Source organism: Nicotiana tomentosiformis, chromosome 2 (genome assembly GCF_000390325.3).
Source record: "Nicotiana tomentosiformis chromosome 2, ASM39032v3, whole genome shotgun sequence".
Classification (NCBI taxonomy): Eukaryota; Viridiplantae; Streptophyta; class Magnoliopsida; order Solanales; family Solanaceae; genus Nicotiana; species Nicotiana tomentosiformis.
The window spans coordinates 117,148,943-117,167,032 of NC_090813.1; the positions used below are offsets into that span (position 1 = coordinate 117,148,943).

General features: G+C 36.4%; 1 non-coding gene across 1 annotated transcript; it reads left to right on the forward strand.

The window, feature by feature from the left end:
* Positions 1-831: 831 nt before the first annotated feature.
* LOC117280282 (U6 spliceosomal RNA) lies at positions 832-934 on the forward strand. Its single transcript, XR_004510785.1, has one exon. It is a non-coding gene; the product is annotated as a U6 spliceosomal RNA (small nuclear RNA).
* Positions 935-18,090: the final 17,156 nt, after the last annotated feature.

Sequence of the window (18,090 nt, forward strand, 5' to 3'; positions counted from 1 at the left end):
AATTCCAAAAAAAGTGAAATTTTTTTTTAAATGAAAATCGTATTTGAAAATTAGAGTTGTGTTTGGACATGAATACAATTTGGAGGTATTTTTGATTTTTTGTGAGTGATTTGAAGTGAAAATTTTGAAAAACAGCTTTTTGGAGTTTTCAAATTTCCGATAAATTCAGAAATTCAACTTCAAGCGAAATTTGAAAATTTCATGGCCAAACACTAATTCCAAAAAAAGTAAAAAAATTCCGAAAATATAGAGGGGTTTTAGGGAAATGCAACTTGCTTATTCTTCCATTAATGCTTGAAATTTCTAAAATATATAATTGTAACATATTTGGTTTTAAGATGATGAATTAACATTTCATTACATTTTTTCTTGTGAATGAATTGATGGAGAAAAATCCCTTGGCTAGTTACATCAGAAGTTTGACTTGTTTCTGATTTAGTGCTTAGATTGATGGAAAGGCTACTGTTTCAAAGTTTTGACTTTTAAAATTTGCCTTCAATAAACTCTTGGTTAAAATAGTGGAATACCTCAAGCTTACTCTTAGATTCATGGGAGTCACTAGGGTTTTAAAGGTGTTACGTTGTTTACTTGAGTTGCAACTGCCCAATCAATCTTAGCACGTGCTTTCTTTTCCATTCAGTCATCTTAACTTAGAATTTCGAGATATGTAGTACTTAAGATGTAGCATTCATTTTCCTTTGTTTTTTTCCAAAGGGGAAGTTAATTTCACTTGTGATCTTATCCTTGTCTATTAATTAATTGTAGTTTAGTTTTTGTTTTTGTTCAGATTTCGATAGTTTTTGATTGCTTCAAAATGAGTTAAACTGGTCCGTCCCTTCGAGGACGTCCGATAAAATTGGAACGATACAAAAAAGATTAGCATGACTCCTGCGTAAGGATGACACGCACAAATCGAGAAATGGTCTTTTTTTTTTTTTTTTAAGAAGTTAAACTGGTCCTTGCAAATCAAGAGAAATTTCGATAGGAAATTCAGCATGTTACTAACTTGTTCTGCCCTACACTCTTTAATTTGAAGTCTTCATCATGTAGTATGCGAACACTGGGTGTCGCACGGTGGTGAAGTTAGAAATTCTGATAAGTGGAAAAGGTAAAGCATATCACATTTGAAATTTGAACCTGCAAGCTAAAATATTTTTTAAACAACCTTTACTGCTACATAAGATGGTTCCTTAATTTATGTCAATGATTCAACAATTATATGTATAAACAAATACTTTTACCTTATTTGCATAGTGTAATTTTCAACGGAAGTAATTCAATCGAACATCCTTCCCATTGTGAGGTTAAAAGAGATTGCGAGGTTTAATCATTCATAGTACGGGAGGTTGCCAGAAAAAACAAAAGTTCAACCCAAACTAAACCAATTGCAATATCTAACATATAGGGGTGGCAAACAGGCAGGGTGGGTTGGATATGGGGGTCGAAAACAAGTAATACAAAAATTGGATAAAATATTCTATCCGAATCATATTTAATACGGATAAAAAATGGGTTAACCGACGAATAATATGGATATTCATATTATCCATGACTTCTTGAATATAATTACTTTTAGCCAAATACATATGCAAGGGCGGCTTAATACATTGGGGGGCCTAATGCCAAACATTATTTAGAGTCTTTAAGTCTTTTCTTACATTTAAGAATCATATATATTTTTATGTAAAGTCTATTTTCCTAACTTGTTTGAGATGCAAAGTGATAAATAATTTTTTTATAATCAATTTTTTCTAATAATTCTTTATCAATTGACTATACAATCAATCTATTAAATCTTTTATTTTTGAAACATTAATTTAAAGAGCTCCATGTTGAGGTTGTATTAACGTTTTAATAAGAGCCGGAGCCAAAATTTGAAGTTTATGGGTTCGGTGGGTTCTAAGTTATATATTTATACATATTCAATAGATTTTTTAAGAAAAACATAAGGTATGAATAAAAGTTACTGGGTTCGGCAGAACCCGCATCGGGTAATGTAGCTCCGTCACTAGTTTCAATCCATCTTTCTCTTCTTTTTTTTAATTGTGTGATTAAGTAATTTTATTGATACTGTATTTTCTAGTTGACAAATTTAAATTTTGAAGTAATGTATAATATAAAAACAATAACTATATTAGGTAAAAACAACAAATGTCAAATAAAAAAAAAAGATAATAGATATTGAAACAATAAAGTATGATTCTAGAAGTTGAATTACTTAATATTAAAATATAATTCATTGATCTGACACTTAGAAACTTGAGAAAGAATAAAAAGTATGTGCAATTTAATCCATTCAATCTTCTTTGTGTTATTATTGAGAGAATATACAGTTTAATATGAAAAAGAAAAGAGGGTACAAAATATAAACTTTAATACTCCATTAGACTAGAGAACAAAGAAAAAGTATAGTGATGAAAAAATATAAATTACTAAATGATCACTATTTAACAACTTTTTACATAAAGATCATATATTTTTATTTTTAAAACATTCATAACTTTTTTAAAAATTAAATATAAAATTCACTATTAAAAAAACGAGGCCTCACTAATTTGGGGGCCTAAAGCCATTCCCTTAGTGGCTTAGGCCTCGGAACCAGCCTTGTACATACACAGCCTGTTAAACTTGTCTGACATTTTCGCTTAGACACTTGAACTTGGGTAAGTACCTATTGAATACCTAAACTCCTTTAAAGGTATACCAATTATACACATTTAGCTGACATGGTAAAATGTATGTCATCCGTCTCAGTCGAACCAAACTCTCATACTCGTCCAGAAGTTGAGGATGCGGCTTATGATTTAATCGGTTAAAAAAAAGGTTTAGACATAAAGATTTCGATTTTTTTTCACAGCGCGTTCACTATTCAAAAAAAAATTAATTCAATTTTTTCTTTCACTTTTTTTTTTTTTAAAAATTTTGTTTTGCTTGAAGACGACTACCTTGCAGGAAACTTTTGGGAAAATGACATTGTATAGCCTCTCTCAAAATAATAGTCGAGAAAATATATATTGTTTTGTATATCTATACATTCTATATGTTATATACAAAAATTATATAAATTTTATATATTTTTTCGGCTTACGAATGTAAATAGTTTCTGACGCGGACTAAAAGTGAAAAAGCCATTGGTGAGATATTTAACATAACAGCAGAATAAGGAAATAATTATTTGAAAATTAGGACAGTTATGTTATAGAGAATTGCTAGCGGGTGCAATCGAAGGGCCATCAAAATTTTTAACCGGTAACAAACAACATACGAGCTTGGCTAGCCAAAAGTTTTATTAAGGGGTATCAAAATATATAAGGTGTCAAAATATATGAAAGTAAACATACCAAAAAATTAAGGAAAGTCAATACATAATATACATATATATAAATTTTTTTTACCTACCTTTTTTCGCGATGACATCCCTTCCTATAAGTAGGCTCCACCACTTATGCAAGTCTTTAACTTCAGTTCATGGAGAAATTTTTCTTATGTCTCTATCCTCTTCACCAGATTTTGTACGCATTATTTTTTCTCCATTGATGGAGTTTCCATCTGGGTCAGCGGTGATTGTATCAAAATCTTTTTTATATCGATTCTATTCCTCAATTTCTGCTCAAGAGTCCCTTTTTGATGCCACAACTGCAGCACCACTACAACTCTTTGATTATTAATTGACAACAAGCGCTCAACATTGTATAAGGATGAGTAGGAAGAAAATGAAGACATAAACTTCGATGAAATCAAATCGCATGACGAGGAATCAAGAAGGGAAGTTCTCCTAACGGCCTAGTAACATCTCGAAGATAAGTACATACGCCTCCGTACCAATCCGCAAGACTCTACTAGACTTGCTCATGACTCGTGAGACCTAAGTGAACCTAGCACTTTGATACCAAGCTGTCACGATCCAATTCACAATATAGGTCATGATGGCAGCCAACATCGGCTTTAGACAAGTCAACGGTGAACTATCAACTTAATTAATCATTTTATTACTTTTAAAGCATGAGTTTTATTAATTAAAGAAAATCAATACGGAGAAAATCATGGCGATACAAAATATTAATTAAACATGAAAAGGGAGTGGTGACAAAATTAAGCGAAACCATAATATCAACTAGAAACTTTCAAAACCCGGTGTCACAAGTACATGTGCATATAGTAGGAAGTACAATACTAATACAATATATGTCTGGAATATCAAAAAATAGATATGAGAACATAAATGAACATGATGGAGACTTTGTGTACTGCGTATCATAACATGGAATGCAGCTCACCGTAAAGTCCTCTCAACAGTTGCGCTCATATGCCAAATGACCATCCAAGAATACCTGCACAATCAGTGCATAAGTGTTGCATGAGTACGTGAATCAACGCGTACCCAGTAAGTATCTAGCCTAACCTCGGAGAAGTAGTGACGAGGGGTCGACATCTACACTTACTAGTGGTCCTATAAATCATGTATACTAAAAATAGGCATGGATGAAGCATAGCAAGTAAAACAGTGAGAGCAGATATAGATACATAACACGATCCCAATTGGATGGTAAATACAAAGTCCACAAATACTAGGTACTTATTAGAATAAAATAAATAATAGTCAACACCAAATAGATAGTCACATCTCAAGTCAGGAAAACTCACAGGTACACTGACTTCATATCAAATATTATACATGATTCTACCAAGGTGAGCGGCCCGATCTTTTAAGACTAATGGCACGAGTTCCTGCCGTGGCGTACGGTCCGATCCCTGCTGAGGTCGTTCAGCCCTATCCATAATTGTGTACACTATCGAGGGTCGACCGACGCAAACCAAAGATGCATCTCATAATACTATCAAGGTCGTACGACCCGATACATAATGGTACAACTAAGGCGTTCAGAACGATCTCATAAGAATATGAAAACTTGACGGGTCACTAACCGTGATGACCCAAAATGTTATCTTTAAATTTAATAATTAATTATGTGATCTAAGCACTATTTACCATTACTCGACTTGAGTGTGCAGTTCGTAAAAAAAATTTCGGAAAAGTTTTCAGGTGAAAAATGGATTAAAATATGAATTAGAGCTTTAAAACTCAATTGAGTTGACTTTGCTCAATATTTTGAGCAAACAGACTCGGATCAGTGTTTTAACAGTTTTGGTAGGTCTATATCGTGATTTGGGACTTAGGTGTATGCCCAGAATCAAATTCCGAGGTCCCTAGCCAGAGATATAGAATTTTGATGAAAAATTAAAAGTTTAAGTTCAAATAGTGACCGGATGTCAAATTAGGTGCAAACGACCCCGGAATAGAATTTTGATGATTCCAACAGCTCCGTATGGTGATTTTGGACTTAAGAGCGTGATCGAAATTTTATTTGGAAGTCCGTAGTAGAATTAGGCTTGAAATGCCGAAAGTTGAATTTTTGGGAAGTTTGACCGGGGGGTTGACTTTTTGATATCGGGGTCAAAATTCGATTCTGAAATTTTTTATAAATCCATTATGTTATTTATGACTTGTGTGTAAAATTTAAGGTCAATCGGAATTGATTTGATATGTTTCGGCGTAAAATATAGAAGTTGAAAGATTTGAAAACTCATAATTCGATTCGATGCGCGATTCGTAATTTCGGCGTTGTTTGGCATGGTTTGAAGCCTCAACTAAGTTCATATTGTATTTTGGGACATGTTGGTATATTTGGTTAAGATACCGAGGGCCTCGGGTGGATTTCGGAAGGTTAACGGAATGAATTTCGGACAAAAAGGAGCTGCTGGAATTTTTCTGCTGCAGAAGCTGTTTTTGGACAGCAACCGGTGCAATCGCAGAGCTGACTTTGGAAGCTTATATCTCGAAATCTATAAGGAATCTGAACATTTTCAAAACATGATTTGTAGCCCTTTGATTCTAGTTTCCAGAATGATAAACCATTTATCATTCAGACATTTATACAAAATGTTATGATCGATTGACTAAAGCTGCTACTGCAGATTTTTGTTACAGCAGTGTGCATCGCCAGAAATTTCTGCTGCATAGGGCTGACTTTGGGAGCTTATATCTCGCAATCTATAAAGAGATGGGCGATGAGCAAAACATAAAAGTTGTAGTACTTTGTATCTAGTTTGCAGAACTTTAAACCGTTTGGCAGTTGGAGTTGAGTACAAGAAGTTATGATTGATACACTATAGGCTGTCGAGGAAGAGTTTGATGTTTTCAACATAAGCATGTAATGATCCAAAAGTCCATTTTTAGTTCTAGAGTTCGAAATTCGATTTCGAGACTTTCGACATTTTGATAATGAATTATAGGAGTGATCTGGAAAGTTTGGTCTAATTTCATCAAGTCGCGATTGAGTTTTAAGCGCGAAATATGAGTTAATTGTTTAACGAGCAAAATTGGTATCAAATTGAGCAAATGAGATCCGAATTGAGTTTCGATTGAACGATGGGTTCGTAGTTTTATTTGTGACTCATAGGAACAAGAATCGTCGAATTCCGAGTTCGTATGATGGAGTTAGAGCCTTTTTAGTGAAATAAAACTGCTGGTGTAAATAGTCCTGGTGTGCACCTTTAGCGACCAGATGTGACACTTTTAGCGATGGGATTGGACTTTTAGCGATCGGAATAGTGTTTTTGGGGCAGAAACTTAAGGACCAAAAATGGTCATTTCCTTCATTTCGTTTTGGAGTACACAAACCACAAAGGTTTTAGTTTGCAGAATAATAAGAATAACACAAGTACAGAAATAAATATTAAATTCCTTAAGATTGTTATTCCCGTCAATATTCCTGTATTTGTAAATATTAATTCTGCAAAATATAAGTTAACGTAATGAAACAATAATAATAAATTCGAGCCCACTGAATTCACAGTGTTTCCTTAAGGAATTTAATCCCCTCCTAGTACCCAAGGTAATGGATTATTTCCTCCCAGGATAGAACGAATAACACACTGGTGTAGCGGTACTTCAAACCCCAGTGTTTCGGCGAACACAAAGTTCGGTAGCAAATCACACTTACAGTTGCTTTGTTTGAAGTTAAAAAACAATGCAGAACGAAGGAGTATATACTCAGAAAAACGTATGGAAGTTCTGAGAGGAAGGAATGCAATGTATAGCCAATTTGTTGAGCGAATTGTATGTTGAGTTTTTGGTATCTTTCTTCAACATTTGCTGCTCATATATATAGCAGCCAAGAAGGAGTGCAAGACCAAACGTCCACCCTTCATGGTGGAGCAAGCATTACATGTTTGTGGAGCAAGCACTTCATGTTTGTGGAGCAAGCACTTCATGGTGGGAAGACCATTATCCGGCTGCCAAATTATCAATACACGGATTGGAAAATATCCGTTTACAAATACGGATAATCTTACGTTAATATTTACTATTAACAAATAAATTTGGTCCAAAAAATTAATCAATCAATCGATCATTTGACCAAATCCAAATCCAAATCCAAATCCGAATCCGAATCCGAATCCGAAGCCGAAGCCGAAGCCGAAGCCGTAGCCGTAGCCGAAGCCGAGCCGAGCGAGCGACGACGACGACGGCGCGAGGCTTGCTTTCTTCTTAACTCTTTAAGAGCTACAAGAAGAGCAATTATATATATACCCACCAAAAATGTCTTCCACTTCCAATATGGGACAATGTCTCATTGTTAAGAGGGGGAAACTTAAAATTTTACTCAAAATTTTATTTTCCCTCCATTTCCCATTCACCCTCATTTTAAGAATATTACATCTTAAAATAAAACCTCAACAATCCCCCACATGAATGGGGAATGGCTATATCACGGAAGTATGCATGAAAAACTGTGTGATTTACAAGCAAGGATTAATCGCATCTGGATAAGTAGGTTTCCCTTTGAACTTTCCGTAGTAAACTTATGTCGGATATACTCGGTCAATCGGTAGATTTGATATCTTTGAACCGTCGATCTTTGGTGTATACCTAGACAACCATAAGTCACACAATCAACCCTTAACCGTCTTTGGTTCTCATTGTTGTGTTCGTTTCAGCCATGAACACCGCCTGGTTTCATAAGTGCGTAGAGAACTGGCCTTACAAAGTTCTCCTTGAAGCGGCTCACACTTCACACTTAAATAGGTGATTCCTAAACGTGTCATCCTGTAGATACACTATTTGATATACCCCGTATCAAATTTAGAAATCATTAAAAAGCCTTAATGCTTTATCCTTGGTACTGAACATTGTCTCATCACGAGAATGGACTAAAATTTTATTTGACAATGTTGAACCGTCATTAATGACTTTGTTTGATCTCTTTGAACCTAGATCTTGGGATCTCCAGTCTTCTAGGTAGAGTTACCACCACAATGACTTGTTCTCGGCCATAGCCCCATTCCCCTTGATGATTTCTCAACTACCTCTCTAGTTAGGCCTTTTGTAAGTGGATCCGACACATTATCACTTGACTTTACATAGTCAATTGTGATAATTCCTCTAGAGAGTAATTGCCTAACGGTTTTATGTCTTCGTCGTATATGACGAGATTTACCGTTATACATGACGCTCCCAGCCCTTCCAATTGCCGCTTGACTATCACAATGTATGCATATTGGTGCCAACGGTTTGGGCCAAAATGGAATGTCTTCCAAGAAATTCCGGAGCCATTCAGCTTCTTCACCGGCTTTATCTAAGGCTATGAATTCAGCCTCCATTGTAGAGCGGGCAATACATGTTTGTTTGGACGACTTCCAAGATACCGCTCCTCCACCAATAGTGAATACATATCCACTCGTGGACTTAGAATCAGTTGAACCGGTGATCCAATTTGCATCACAGTATCCCTCAATCACCGCAGGGAAATTACTGTAGTGCAATTCAAAGTTCTGGGTATGTTCTAAATATCCCAAAACTCGTTTCATTGCCATCCAATGAGATTGGCCTGGATTGCTCGTATATCGACTCAGTTTACTTATAGCACAAGCTATGTCTGGTCGTGTACAATTCATGATATACATTAAGCATCCCAATACACGAGCATAATCCAATTGTGATATGCTTTGGCCTTTGTTCTTTGCTAATGCAAGATTCACGTCAATTGGAGTCTTTGCAACTTTAAAGCCCAAGTGCTTGAATTTTTCAAGTACTGTCTTAATATAATGAGATTGTGACAATGCCAGACCTTGAGGAGTCTTATTGATCTTAATTCCCAGAATTAAATCAGCAACTCCCAAGTCTTTCATATCAAACTTGCTATTGAGCATACGCTTAGTAGCATTTATGTTGGCAATGTCATTACTCATTATCAACATATCATCCACATATAGGCAAACAATGACTATGTGATTTGGAACATTTTTAATGTACACGCATTTATCACATTCATTTATCTTAAAACCATTTGACAACATTGTTTGGTCAAATTTCGCATGCCATTGTTTGGGTGCTTGTTTTAGTCCGTAAAGAGACTTAACAAGTCTACATACCTTCTTTTCTTTACCTGGAACCACAAACCCTTCAGGTTGTTCCATGTAAATTTCTTCCTCCAACTCTCCATTTAAGAAGGCCGTCTTAACATCCATTTGATGAATTTCAAGACCATACACTGCAGCTAATGCTACTAACATCCGTATGGACGTAATTCTTGTAACTGGAGAGTATGTATCAAAGTAGTCTAGACCTTCTCGTTGTCTATACCCTTTGACTACGAGCCTTGCCTTGAATTTATCAATAGTGCCATCATCTTTGATTTTTCTCTTAAAAATCCATTTAGAACCCAAAGGTTTATTTCCAGGAGGAAGATCAACCAATTCCCATGTATGGTTGTTCAATATGGATTCTATTTCACTATTGACTGCCTCTTTCCAAAACAATGATTCCGAAGAAGTCATAGCTTCTTTAAATGTTTGAGGCTCATTCTCCAATAAGAAAGTCACAAAATCTGGTCCAAATGAAGTAGACGTTCTTTGACGTTTACTACGTCTTGGATTCTCCTGATTATATGTACTTTCTTTTGTTTCTTCCCGAGGTCGTTTAGATCCTTCACCAAACGACTCACATTCCTTTTTATACGGATATATATTTTCAAAAAACTCAGCATTATCTGATTCTATAACCGTATTATTATGAATGTCGGGATTTTCTGATTTATGAACCAGAAATCGATATGCTTTACTATTTGTCGCATATCCTATGAAAACACAATCAACGGTTTTCGGTCCTATCTTTACCCTTTTGGGTTTAGGAACTTGCACTTTTGCCAAACACCCCCACACTTTAAAATAATTCAAGTTGGGCTTCCTTCCTTTCCATTGTTCATAAGGAATGGATTGTGTTTTGCTATGGGGCACTCGATTTAATATTCGATTAGCCGTAAGAATGGCTTCCCCCCACAAGTTCTGTGGCAAACCAGAACTTATCAACAACGCATTCATCATCTCCTTTAATGTGCGATTCTTTCTTTCCGCAATCCCATTAGATTGGGGCGTGTAAGGGGCTGTTGTTTGATGAATAATTCCATATTCTAAACATATTTCTTCAAAAGGAGATTCATATTCACCACCCCTATCACTTCTTATCATTTTTACTTTCTTGTTAAGTTGCGTTTCAACTTCATTTTTGTATTGCCTGAATGCGTCTATTGCTTCATCTTTACTATTCAGTAAGTAAACATAGCAATATCGAGTACCATCGTCAATAAAAGTTATGAAATACTTCTTTCCACCGCGAGATGGTATTGACTTCATGTCACAAATATCTGTGTGAATTAAGTCTAAAGGATTTGAATTCCTTTCAACTGACTTATAAGGATGTTTAACATACTTAGATTCCACACATGTTTGACATTTTGATTTTTCGCATTCAAACTTGGGCAGTACTTCCAAGTTAATCATTTTCCGTAAGGTTTTATAATTGACATGACCCAAACGTACATGCCATAAATCATTTGACTCAAGTAAGTAAGAAGAAGCTGAAATATTATTATTATTTTCAACAACCATTACATTTAGGTTGAAAAGGCCCTCGGTGAGGTAACCTTTTCCCACAAATATTTCATTCTTACTAATTACAACCTTGTTGGATACAAAGACGCACTTAAAACCGTGCTTAACAAGAAGTCCAGTAGAGACTAAATTCTTTCTCATTTCGGGAACATGAAGGACATTGTTCAAAGTCATGACCTTGCCAGAAGTCATTTTTAGAAATACCTTCCCATATCCTTCAACTTTTGCTGTTGAAGCATTTCCCATATAAACTGTCTCTCCGGGTTCAGCAAGAGCATAGGTAGCAAAAGCCTCTCTAACTGCACAAACATGGCGAGTGGCTCCTGAATCAAACCACCACAGTTTAGGATTTCCCACCAAGTTACATTCAGAGAGCATGGCACACAAGTTATCAACATCATCATGGTTTACTACCATGTTTGCTTGACCCCTTTTCTTGTCTTTCTTCGGAGCACGACACTCCGTAGATTTGTGTCCGGTTTTCCCACAGTTGTAGCAGTTTCCACTGAACCGCTTCTTGCTTGGGTTGTATTTCGGACCAGAAGCCTTCTTCCTCTTTTTGTTAGCTTCAACAATATTTGCTCCCATTATTGTTGAATTTCCACGGCCTCTCCTTTCAGCAGCTTTATTGTCCTCTTCGATTCTCAACCGAACAATGAGATCTTCAAGGGACATTTCCTTTCGTTTGTGTTTCAAATAATTTTTGAAGTCCTTCCACAACGGAGGCAACTTCTCAATCATTGCTGCTACTTGGAATGCTTCGTTGATTACAAGACCTTCAGCAAGTAGATCATGAATAATCACTTGCAATTCCTGGACTTGAGTAATAACAGACTTGCTATCTATCATTTTGTAGTCCAGAAATTTTGCGGCAACGAATTTCTTCATCCCGGCATCTTCAGTCTTATATTTCTTTTCAAGCGCATTCCACAATTCTTTGGATGTCTCCATGCTACTGTATACATTATACAGATTATCATCCAGTCCGCTAAGAATATAATTCTTGCATAAAAAATCAGAATGCTTTCACGCTTCAATCACGAGAAAGCGTTCATTATCTGGAGTTTTATCCGGCAGATCAGGAACATCTTCCTTGATGAACTTCTGTAGACATAACGTAGTTAAGTAGAAGAACATCTTCTGCTGCCAGCGTTTGAAATCAATCCCGGAAAATTTTCCGGGTTTTTCTGCCGGTGCCAACGCCGGTGTTCGGCTTGTCGTTGCGTTGGCAGTCGCCATCGGAACAGCTTGGTTTTCGTTTTCAGTCATCATCTTTTCTGTAAAAGAATGACACAAACAAACGTTTAATACACGTTTTCAAACTAGAGTAAAAATCACGTAGATTTTAATATCCAACAAAACGCCACGAAGGCTTAACTCTCCAAAACGGGAGTACACAAACCACAAAGGTTTTAGTTTGCAGAATAATAAGAATAACACAAGTACAGAAATAAATATTAAATTCCTTAAGATTGTTATTCCCGTCAATATTCCTGTATTTGTAAATATTAATTCTGCAAAATATAAGTTAACGTAATGAAACAATAATAATAAATTCGAGCCCACTGAATTCACAGTGTTTTCTTAAGGAATTTAATCCCCTCCTAGTACCCAAGGTAATGGATTATTTCCTCCCAGGATAGAACGAATAACACACTGGTGTAGCGGTACTTCAAACCCCAGTGTTTCGGCGAACACAAAGTTCGGTAGAAATCACACTTACAGTTGCTTTGTTTGAAGTTAAAAAACAATGCAGAACGAAGGAGTATATACTCAGAAAAACGTATGGAAGTTCTGAGAGGAAGGAATGCAATGTATAGCCAATTTGTTGAGCGAATTGTATGTTGAGTTTTTGGTATCTTTCTTCAACATTTGCTGCTCATATATATAGCAGCCAAGAAGGAGTGCAAGACCAAACGTCCACCCTTCATGGTGGAGCAAGCATTACATGTTTGTGGAGCAAGCACTTCATGTTTGTGGAGCAAGCACTTCATGGTGGGAAGACCATTATCCGGCTGCCAAATTATCAATACACGGATTGGAAAATATCCGTTTATAAATACGGATAATCTTACGTTAATATTTACTATTAACAAATAAATTTGGTCCAAAAAATTAATCGATCATTTGACCAAATCCGAATCCGAATCCGAATCCGAATCCGAATCCGAAGCCGTAGCCGTAGCCGAAGCCGAGCCGAGCCGAGCGAGCGACGACGACGACGGCGCGAGGCTTGCTTTCTTCTTAACTCTTTAAGAGCTACAAGAAGAGCAATTATATATATACCCACCAAAAATGTCTTCCACTTCCAATATGGGACAATGTCTCATTGTTAAGAGTGGGAAACTTAAAATTTTACTCAAAATTTTATTTTCCCTCCATTTCCCATTCACCCTCATTTTAAGAATATTACATCTTAAAATAAAACCTCAACATATTTCATAAATCCATGGTCATATTCATCATTTATTTCGGATTTAAATGGAAGAAATCAAGATTTTTGCAAAATCTTCCAAAAACAAAAATTTAAGATTTGGAGGTCGAGTTGTTATCGGATTTTGGTAAAATTGGTATGGGTGGACTCGTAATTGAATGGGTTATCGGATTTTATAAGTTTCGCCGGATTCTGAGATATGGGTCCCACGGGCAAATTTTGAGCTAATTTCGGATTTTAATAAAAATATAATATTTTCTTATGAAAGTGATTACTATAATTTTTGTTGACTGTATCGAATTAGTTATGACTAGATACGAGTCGATCGGAGTTGGAAATTCGAGGAAAAAGCATATTACTTGGTTAAATTGGAGCAAGTCGAGGTAAGTGACTTGTCTAACCTTGTGTGGGAGAAATTTCCCCTAGGATTGGTATTGATGTGATTATTAAAATATGTTGAAAGTCGTGTGCACGAGGTGACGAGTGTGTACACGGGTTAAATTGCGAAAGATTATATTTTTAAATTGTGTAGATCACTGTTGCGCATTTATTAAATTATTTTATCTTGTTATATTCTTCATCATTGATGTGAGATATATACTTCAAATTTGTTTGATCTTTTCTTACTAATTGTTTTACCTGTTTAGTTGAAACTTGGTTTCTTTTATTCTGTGCATTATTTGAAGGTTGATTTTCTTTAAATTAAATATTATTAATATGAAGTATTTGACATTTTTAAACTTGATATTGAAGCAACGTAGTAAAGATTTTGAAATATTATTTTCCTAAATTATTTACTCCTGAATATTTTTATACTCATTGTGAGGGAGCCGTGAGCTCTTTATTGTGGAAGAATATTATTGATGAATTATTTTGACATGAGCTGTGAGCTCTTTATTGTGGAAAACTATTATTGATGATTTATTTTGGCATGAGCCGTGAGCTCTTTATTGTGGCAAACTATTATTGATGATTTATTTTGGCATGAGCCGTGAGCTCTTTATTGTGGCAAACTATTATTGATGATTTATTTTGGCATGAGCCGTGAGCTCTTTATTGTGAAAAAATATTGTTGTTGAATTATTTTGGCAAGTTAAATTATTTGAGCACTTGAGGTACAAATTGTGATATATTGTGATATTGATACGCATGCGGTGGTATAAGGCCTGGGTATTGAAACGCATGTGGTGAGATAAGGGTGACTTGATACGCGTGGCTAGTAGGGGAACTACTAGAAGTCATGCGGTGTAATAAGGGTGGCTAAAACGCGGGATGCTATTTCGGAAAAAATATTTTCTTTAAATAAATTGTGAAGGCTCCCGCGGTGATATAAGGAAATGAGATATTGTGAATTTATTTATGATTTGGGACTACGAGGCGGTACCTCAGGAGTGCCCTTGTTGATATTGATTTATGGCCGTAGTTGCCTTTGATTATTATTGTGATTTTCATAAAGTTGAAGGAAATTCTATTTTGATTTTCACGAGATATTATTTGCAATTATTTGGTGTCATTAAATGTGACATACTATTTGATTCATTTTCAATGTCATTTTATTTTACTACATTGATAAACATTTTACCATGCCATTATTATATTCCAGTAGGGTCTCACCTGACCTCGTCACTACTCTACCGAGGTTAGGCTTGGCACTTACTGAGTACCGCTGTGGTGTACTCATACTACGCTTCTGCACATCTTTTTGTGCATATCCAGGTACATTTTACCAGCCTAGACGTCATTGAGTTACCTACGCATGGAGACTTTGAGGTATATCTGTCAGCGTCCGCAGACTCCGGAGTCCCCTTCTATCATTTTATGTTGCTTCCTTATATTTTATCTAGACCTTGACATATAGAGACATTGAGAATAAATTCTTATAAGCTTGTGACTTATTTCTACCGGGTTTTGGGAGTTGAAATTGTTTGAATTATAATTTATTTATTTCAGATATTTATTATTATTCCGCATTGATAGGCTTACCTAGTCTTAGAGACTAGGTGCCATCACGACATCCTACAGAGGGAATTTGGGATCGTGGCAAGTTGGTATCAGAGCACTAGGTTCATAGGTATTATGAGTCACAAGCAGGTTTAGTAGAGTCTTGCGGATCGGTACGGAAATGTCTCTACTTATCTTCGGGAGGCTATGGAACTGTTAGAAAAATATTCACTTCCTTGATTCATTATCGTGCGGCATTGATTTAGCGTGAAACACATATCTCATATTCCTTTGTATCTACTCGTGTATGACATTGCGCACTCAATATCAGTTGTGTGTCGACGGTTCGTGATGCCACAGATGGACTACCAGGGAGCCAGAGATGCTCAAACATTTCCTTAACGTGTGGTTCCGACTGAAGATGTGGGCGTATTGAGAGATCACCTAGTGAATCATGTGCGGGGTGCAACGGACATTGGCATCTGGTTGAATTATATTATTGTGGATTATCGTACGTTGTGACCTATGACTTCGCGCTGAGTAGGGAGAGTCCACTACCAATGGGTGGATTGCGGGGTCATGTATTATATCAGTTTTGGCCTGAAATGTATATATGTGGTATTGAAAGGTTCCCTAAAATTTACACATGTTTAAGACCTGAGATTTTGTAGAGGATAAGGTTGGGACTTGCGGTATGTCCGCCTCCTTAATAATCCTATACTTAAATAGCAAAGGAGTTATAGAAACAACTCTAAATTTGTAGAAGGTCTACTCAGCGTGGACGTCACTGTTGCGGATTTTGGAGTGCTTCAGAGTAAGTATAGTTGTTGACGAGATTCTGGACTATGTGGTTCGTGCCAAGATTTGTCTGTATGGAGCTCTACTTTTGTGATCGTTGTGTATAAATAGGGGTAAGGGTTACCCCAAAAAAGAATTAAAGAGTATGTTAAGAAATGGGTCAGCTCAACAGTGTTGAGTCAGCATAACAAAAGAAGAAATTTGCCTTGGGAGAGATAATTCTCCACCAGTGTTCGTGGTAAGCCTATGAGGAGAGCAGACCAGCCAATGCAACACCGCCCACTTGGCTCAGGCAGTCGTCCAGCCCAGTATGCACACGGATTACTCGGGGTGCTCCAGTAAGTTCTTTTAATGCACCACCGACATGAGTTCCTACAATGGTTATTCCAGTTATCTGGCACAGACTCAATATGAGCAGCCTAACCCGCAAAGGAGTTGTTATGAATACGGTGATACTAGGCACATCATGAGAAAAATTGTCAAAAACTTGGGAGAGACTTATTTCATCAAAGCACTCAGGCTACGTGCCCCATTGCAGTTACTACACCACCCACACGACCAGTTAGGGGTGAAGGTCATATGAGTAAAAGGCGTCCTAGAGGTGGAGACCCAGCCGTTGATATATTTGTTTTACGGTATGGCGGAGGTCGCTACATCAGATGGTGTCGTTACAGGTACGACCTCGATTTGATATAAAGGAATAATTTTCTTAAGTTGATTCGGTTCTCAATATCGAAACGAGTCTTCCTATTGTGCTCCACTTATGAGTGAGCTTCATAATTCTATAATCTACTTATGTGTTTACCCCTGTTGGGAGATTTTATAGAGATAACTACGCCTATCATTTCGTGTTGGTCACTAATAAGAGCTGCGAGGCTAAATGTGGCTTTCTGTTACTCATTTCGGTAAATTTTATGTAAATTCCGAATAATTAATTGTAAATTATGAATTATATGCCCTACCGGTGTGGGGTTCATTATGTGTTGTGATTTGGTGTAACTGAAATTATTTAAAAGGAGAAAATGGAAATTTTCAATTGGCACGATGTGCATATTACTTGTGATTCAGAACTGAGGACAAGATCCTCACATTTTTATGTAAATTGATATGTTTAAACCAAGCTACGAGCTGCGGTGGAAGTTGTATAAGGACGAGATCCTTGTGAGAAAAATTCTTGTGTTTAAGTTCTCCCTTGTGAAATTAAATTTGTACTATAGTACTAATAGGGAGTCATGCATGTTAGACTTATTTGAAAATTCTTATATGAAATTCTTTGGGCATAGTTGTCAAATTCGTGTTGTAATTATTAATTTTTAACCTACGAGATAGGTACCCGCCTAGGTGGCGTTAAATGTGACTCGTTAATTTGAGTAAATAATTATGAAGTCTTCATGCCTCGCATCTAGTTATCAGTATTGTGAAGGTTTGCAACGAGATTTTTGTTAACATGAGGTTAAATGACGATTCTGTAATTGATTATTAACAACTATTAAGACCAAATTGATCCAAGAGGGTGCCTCATTTACAGGGTCAGACGAGTGTGAGTTAAGCTTTCAGAAGCTCAAGATCACTTTGACTCCGACACAGCGTTGGTATTAGTTACATATTCAAGGTCTTATACTGTGTATTGTGACGCGACGCGTATTGGTCTCGACGCGATGTTGATGCAAGATGGTAGGGTGATTGCCTACGCGTCCAGACAGTTAAAAGTGTATGAGAAGAATTATCACGTACATGACGTGGAGTTAGCAACTATTGTTCATGCCTTAAAAATTTGGCGGCATTATTTGTACGGTGTCCATTGTGAGGTCTACACCGATCACCGAAGTCTATAACATCTATTTAAACATAATGATCTTAATTTGCGGCAGCAGAGGTGGTTGGAGTTGCTTAAGGATTATAATATCACCATTCTCTATCATCCTGGGAAGGCCAATGTGGTGGCCGATGCCTTGAGTCATAAG